Consider the following 6,780-nt stretch of genomic DNA (forward strand, 5'->3'; position numbering starts at 1 on the left):
TCTCTTACTCTCTCTTTCTCTTCTCTCTCTCAATCTCTCTCTGTCTATCTCTCTGTCTCTCTGATTGTCTGTCTGTCTGTCTGTCTCTCTCTCCTCTCCTCTCCTCTCCTCTCCTCTCCTCTCCTCTCCTCTTCCACTTGGTTTCCTCTATCCACTGTGGATTTTGATATATAACTTATGTATCACAATTTAATTTTTTTGAATACTCAAATTATATTGTATAAATTTGTTTTGTAGCTTGCCCTAATATTATTTGAGTGCTCAAATTCCTGAGGAGACTTTATGAAATAAATAAACTGTAATTGTTCCTTACTTTCAGCAAATCATTGACCAAATATTGAATTTTAAAATATTTGTGATTATTGGAATGATTGTATTACTGAGCAAAAGCAAAATCTATTTTAATTCTCAAAGTATCCTTTTAATAAAGTTAATGATTTGAAGAAGTCTTGTAGCCAAGTGCTGGTTATTGTCTTCATTCATATATAATTAATATGAAGACTTCCACATGCTTGTCTACTCAGTTCATTTTGGCCTTAAATAGCCACCATAACAAGGAACATTTAAAAATCTTGGACTTTTATATACTTCCGAGATCTTTAGTTTTAGTCATTTCCATTGACAGGGCATTGAGGTAGACATTGTTGAGGTTTTATATGTATAACAAAATTTACTTTTAACATTCTTCCCTGTCATAAAAGAATTTCTGGCTTAACCTAATATTAAGATAAGGCTGTCAAATAGTTAACTAAAGTCTACAAAGTCAAACTGGTGACATCAATTATCAGTCCAGTGTAAACAGGTTAATTTCCCATTTTATTTGATATCAATCTTCCCCTTTTGCCATCTGTTCTTAGATCTCTAAGATCATTATATTTTGTTATTTGCTTTGAAATGCCATTGTTTTATATAAACCATTCTGCTTATATAGCTGAAATCTATATCATATAGCTTATGACTGATGCTAGGGGCTCACTGACTTTATGTTCAGTGAAACCTATGCTCTGAATATAATAAACTGTAGGGAGACTTCCCCCATTGTTTCTTCATCATTGAATGTTTCATTGGCAGCAGTGCCCTAGTCAAAGATCCTCAGATAATTTCTGTCATAATTAGACAAAGTTGGATAAAGTTTGTGTATTCTAGACCACTAACCCTCCAGTCACAAGGTAAATTTTCCCCAGGGAGATTTATGGGCAGGAAAAATAGACTTACTGGCCAAAATTGTAGTGTCATCTAGAAAATCACAGGCAGGTCAGTGTTTTGTGCACTTGTCTTTATTGTCCATTATATATAAACCCTGAAGGATCAGGGGGGCAGCCACAATGATGTCCTAAGGAACATGGCATTGTAATTTGGGACTAAAAAGCAAGGGCTCAATTGAGAATATAGTGCTTTATCAGGAGGGTCTTCTCTCCTGTAAATACCTGACCTAAGAGTCATCTGAATCCTATGCTTCTTCACCTTATTTCCCACAGACAAACAAGACTTATCTGTCATTTGTAATTACTGTACTGTCTTGGCTTCCCTCCCTGTCTAAATTCCTGGGTAGTCCCAGGCTCATCTGGTCTGATATAAATCTCAACTTGTCAGCACAGTTCCTTGCACTTATGATTTGAACTTGATATCTCAATTCTGCCTTGAGCAGCCAGTGATTATTAATGGACTTCTTAAGTTTCTAGTAACTTTGATTTCATTTTGGTAATTCTGGTTGTTGTAATTGTCTGTAGTTTCAGAAGCTAAATACTTGTTGGTCAAATCTACTCCCATTATGGAGTCTGCTCCTTTTAGATATGCCCTTTTGAGTTGTCTCCTATTTAATCGGAAGAAAATTTCCTTTAAAAGAACTCAGTCCTTCTAAATCCCAGTTTTTACATCTTTGTGAAAATGTCCAGGTAGGGTTAACTTCTGAAACTTGACATCTTTGGTCCAAGAGATTCTTTTAGATTTTAAAAAACATTAAGTTAATATTCAAAGCTTCATAATCAAATCAACTCTTACTGATGTTTGTAATTACTGCAATTCTGATGCTTGTCTTCTGATTAACTGGGACTTCCCCTGATCCTTTGATTAAATTTTCATTGAGATATAAGTTTTAGAAATAGGAAAGATAGAGAAAGGACCTACCTGTAGAAAGATATTTCTGCTGCTATTTTTGTAGTGGCAAAGAATTGAAAATTGAGGGGATGTCCATCAATTAGGGAATGGCTGAACAAATTGTGGTACATGTTGGTGATGGAATACTATTGGGCTATAAGGAATGATGAACAGGATGATTTCAGAAAGAGCTGGAGAGATCTTCAGGAACTGATGCAGAGTGAAATAAGTAGAATCAGGAGAACATTGTACACAGTGTAAGGATGTGATTTGTGCAAGGGGGATGGGACCAAAGGAGGCAGAGGAGGTAGTTGCTGACAATTGCTGACAGTTGAGTCTGGGATGATTCTGGGAGATTCTCCGGAAAGGAGAGGGAGAGGTGGAGAACTGGGAAGAAAGAGGAGGAGGAGGAGGACAACCCAGCTCGGGTCCAGTTCTGAGGGCTTCCTGAAGATCTTTCTTTGGACAATGAAACCCTGTTTCCCTGATCAAAGCCATTGCATTTCACTCATCAAGACTTCAACCATCAGGGGGGCAGCTGAGTGGCTCAGTGGATTGAAAGCCAGGCCTGGAGACAGGAAGTCCTAGGTTCAAATCTGGCCTCAGACACTTCCTAGCTATGTGACCCTGGTAAGTCACTTGATCCCCATTGCCTAGCCCTTACCACTCTTCTGCCTTGGAGCCAATACACAGTATTGACTCCAAGACGGAAGGTAAGGGTTTAAAAAAACAAAGACTTCAACCACCAAGTAAGCTAAGTTTTTGGACTCCATTTTTGGAGCAATCTCTTAGTCTCCTTTTCCCATTACCCAACCTTTCAGTCAAAACTTACAATTATAGAAAAGGATAGAAACAGAAAATTAGAAATAGAAACAGAAGGAGAAGGGGCAGGGGAAGAAGCCTAGGAGTGGGAACCCCAAAGGTTCCCTCTGAAGTGACAGACCCCATAGAAATAGAGAAGAGGGCACCCCAAAATCCCTCTGCCCTTCACCCCTTTCCCCAGTCCCTGATTTGTAAATAATAAAAGCCATTCATCAGTCAGATAGCGTTCTTGTCCCGACTCCTGTAGGGTGGCAGGATCATCCAGGTCACCCAGTTTTGGGGTGACACTCCCTTAAAGTCTCCCAGTGTATATTCAGCCCCAGAGGAGAGCTGGAAGAGAGACCCAACATAGACTCTCTATCTCCCTTCTATCAAACATTCATTTACTGGTTCCTTTATTCTTACAACAGTAATACCAGTGTTGTAAGATCTATGAAAACTTGGCTACTCTCAGCAATGTGATGATCTGGAACAATCCTAAAAGATTTAGGACAGAACATACTATCCACCTCCGGAGAAAGAACTGTTGGAGTTGTCTTTCATATCAGTGTAATTATGGTTTTGTTTTGGGGTTTTGGTTATGTATCAGTGTGCCCTTACAACAATGACCAATATGGAAGTGTGCTTTGCATGACAATAAAAGTAAATTTTTTTAAAAGAATTAAAAACAAAATAGACATACCCATCAACTGGTGAAATTATAGTATATTTAAAAAAAAGAATAGGTAAATCTTAGAATTTATGAAAAATATACTCTATGGAAAAAAGAACCTGGAGATATCAATTTAAATCTAACAGATACTATATAAAAAGAATACAATCTAACAGATAATACATTAAAAAAATACAATCAATTCCCCCTGAGTTGGATATTGACCAATACTTATAACACTTTGTAATACTTATATACTTATTTAACTTTTCTCTATACTCCTATAAGGTATAATAATAATAATAACTATTTCTAAACAGAATACCTGCCAGTACACATATTTAAAACAAAATACAAATTCTATAACATAATACAAATTATACAACTTACCCATTGGCTAATGGATGTGTAATCTCATTCTATTGCAAAATCAAAAAAATTATTAATACTAGTATCATATGCTTCAAGTACAAGCAAAAATCAAATATCCTATTAAAAGTCCAGAGTTCAATGTCAGTGAAAATAGTGTCCAGTTGATTGTGTAGTTTTATCTTCAATGCATGTGACCAGATACAGTCAGTTTCAATGGAGAGTACTCATTTTACGTAGGAGCAATGTATCCACAAGATCTTTTCTCCAATTTTTATAGCTATTGGAGTGGTTAATAATACTTGAAATGGACCTTCCCAGGCTGGCTGAGTTGCCCTGTGTGCTGAAAGTTCTTATATATACCTTGTCTCCTAGGTTAATATCATGAAGGGAAAAGTCTATAGGTCCTGCTTGTACTACAGCTTCAGATTCTTGAAGTTCTCTTAATTTTATTTGTAAATCCCATATATAGGAAGCAATAGAAATTTCTTCCCCCTAGCAATGATGTATATGCAGGGGAAAAATGCTTAGCTTGGATAGGCGGATGTCCAAAAAGCATCTCAAATGGTGAGATGTGTAGATCTCTACTGGCCCTGCTTTGAAGATAAAATAGGACTAGAGGGAGAACCTCAGGTCATTTTAAATGAGTCTCAGTGCACAGTTTTCCAGTCATGGTCTTAAGTTCTCTATCCATTCTTTCAACTTGGCCTGAGCTCTGGGGATGATACAGTACATGGAATTTAGGAGTTATCCCCAAACTGGCATAAATTTGAGATAAAACTGAATCAATAAAATGTGTTCCCCTGTTTGAATCAACATGTGCTGGCAGGCCAAAACAAGGTATAATTTCTTTTAAGAGCACTTTGACAACACAAGTTGCTGTGGCTCAAGCAATAGGAAACACTCCCAGCCATCTGGTCAGCTAGTCTACTATGACTAGACAAAATTTATAACATCTAGCCTTTGGCATTGTAATAAAATCAATTTGTGCATGCTCAAAAGGTGTATAAGTCAGAGGATATCCACCAAAAGCTTTTCCATAAAAGGCATATTGGTTATATGCTTCACAAGTGAAGCAGGCTGCACACACTTTAGAGGCTATGGTAGTGATACCAGGGGCTATCCATACTCTTTGAGCATAGTCTACAATGCCTTGGGTTCCAAAATGGCCATTTTTATGAATAAATTGACATATTTGGTGATAAAAACTTCTAGGGAGTAAGGGGTTTTCCTTCAAATGACACCCATACTCCATTAATTTGTTTTGCTTTGAATTTTTTATTCCATTTTTGCATTTCCATTTCATTATAAGAAAGGGATAAATCTGATTTATTCCTAGTTGCCAAACTTAGAATTAGTTCAGGCCCTGGTAAATGTAACAGTAAAGGAGCCAGTAACCGATGTTTGATAGAAGGGAGAGAGAGAGAGAGAGTCTATGAGGCAAGTCACTCTTCCAGCTCTCCCTGGGACCAAATGTACACTGGAAGACTTTAAGGGGGTGTCATCCCAAAACTGGGTGACCTGGATGGTCCTGCCGCCCCTCAGGAGTTGAGGGCAAGGCTTCCCTACAAGAGGAGGTATATGGTACCTCAATCCAATTCAGAATAAGGAGGGGGTTCACACAAACCTCCCCCCAGCCAGTTAAATTCACAGCAGGAGGTCTAGCTTCAAGATGGAGGCAGCCAGACCAATCTGTGGTACCCCTCTCCCTCATTGTCTCTCAGGCACTCTGAAATGCTATCTGAGTGATGAATGGCTTTTATTATTTGCAAATCAGGGACTGGGAAAAGGGGTGAAGGGCAGAGGAATTTTGGGGTGCCCTCTTCTCTATTCCTATGGGGTCTGTCACTTAGGTGGGAAACCCAACGGTTCTCACTCCTAAACTTCTCCCCCCTTGTCCCTTCTCCATCTATTTCTATTTCTATTTCTGTTTCTGTTTCTGTTTCTCTGTTTCTAATCCTTTTCTATAATTGTAAGTTTTGGCTGAAAGAGGGTCTCTCAGCAAGGTTGGGTAATGGAAGAAGGAGAGTAGGAGATAGCTCCCAAAATGGAGTTCAGACTTAGCGGACTCGATTGTTGAAGTCTTTGTGGATGAGATGCAATGGAATGGCTTTGAACAGGGAATCAGGATTTCAGTTTCCTAAGAAAGATCCTCAGGAAGCCCTCAGGACTGGATCCGAGCTGGGATGTCCACCTCCTCCCTCTCTCAGTCCTCCACTCAAAGACCTCTCCTTTTTTATCCTCTTCCTCCAAGAAAATTCCCAGAATTCCATCTTCTCTCAACTGTCAGTAACTTTCACCAACTACCTTCTTCTCTGGCTCCTTTTGTCCCATCCCCCTTGCAAAAATCCCATCCTTACATAAGGCAGCAAGTTTTGCAGCAGTATCTGCCTGGTGGTTCCCTCTAGAGACAGGGTCAGTTCCACCTGTATGGGTAGAGCAATTTACAACAGCCAAGGTTTCAGGTAGTTGGAGAGCAGAAAGAATTTCATTAATGATTTCTTAATTTGTGAAACTTTTCCCAGCTGAAGTTAAAAATCCCCTTTGAAGCCAAAGCATACCCACTGCATGACATATTCCAAATGCATATCTAGAATCTATGTAAATTGTTGCTTTTTTATCTTTTGCAATTATACAGGCATGTTTTAAAGCTATGACTTCTGCACACTGAGCACTTATATTTGAGGGCAGTGTAACTGACCACAGAGTGGCAGCTTCTGTGACTACAGCAGCTCCAGTGTAACATATGCCATCCCTCATGAAAGAAGAAGCATCAGTGAATAAGACTAGAGCTGGGTTGTCTAAAGGAGTGTCCAGGAGATTATTTTGAGGTTTTTCAG

The sequence above is a fragment of the Gracilinanus agilis genome, chromosome 6 (assembly GCF_016433145.1).
Source record: "Gracilinanus agilis isolate LMUSP501 chromosome 6, AgileGrace, whole genome shotgun sequence".
NCBI classification, from domain to species: Eukaryota; Metazoa; Chordata; class Mammalia; order Didelphimorphia; family Didelphidae; genus Gracilinanus; species Gracilinanus agilis.